Raw genomic sequence first — 561 nt, 5'->3', positions numbered from 1 at the left:
ATGCATGCTGTGGCTGCATGCATGCATGCATGCATGCATGCATGCAGCATTTATTGGCGACATTATTGGCATCATTGGCCAAAAAAAGCCAGTTGCCAAGAATGTCAGTTTTCCTTTTATCAGTGCTGATACGGTATGGACTGATGTATTGGTGCACCTCTACTTTCTGTTTCTGGAGGTGTACGGATACATTGGTCCATATTGTATTGGCACTGATAAAAGGAAAATTAACATTCTCGGCATTTGGCCTTTTTTGGCTCATGTGGTTGATGTCACCGATAAATGCTGCATGCATGCACACAGCCGCAGCATGCACGCACGCAGCTAAGAGTGCAGTCCAGCAGCTTGGAGACCAGCATCTGGCTGGTAAGTTTGTTGGAGGAAAGGGTGTGGGGGAGGGAAAGGGTGTAGAGGGGGCAGATCAAGGCCTCCGCAGTGAGGGAGAGAGTAGGGCAGGTGCTTCCCAGCTTGGGTGGGGCAGGGTGCTGGATGGAGCTGTGGCTTGTCTGGGGCAGGAGGGTGGCTCCAGCTGCTGCATGCCCTCTTGGAGGATGCAGAGGG

General features: G+C 52.0%; 1 protein-coding gene across 35 annotated transcripts in view; it reads left to right on the top strand.

Moving 5' to 3' along the window:
* Positions 1-561, top strand: part of EPB41L2 (erythrocyte membrane protein band 4.1 like 2) — a 230,308-nt gene that overhangs the window by 114,205 nt on the left and 115,542 nt on the right. The window lies entirely within an intron of this gene.

The sequence above is a fragment of the Alligator sinensis genome, unplaced genomic scaffold (assembly GCF_000455745.1).
Source record: "Alligator sinensis unplaced genomic scaffold, ASM45574v1 scaffold824_1, whole genome shotgun sequence".
Lineage (NCBI taxonomy): Eukaryota > Metazoa > Chordata > Crocodylia > Alligatoridae > Alligator > Alligator sinensis.
The sequence above is the reverse complement of the archived record's forward strand: the minus strand, read 5'-3'. Positions and strand labels throughout refer to the sequence as shown.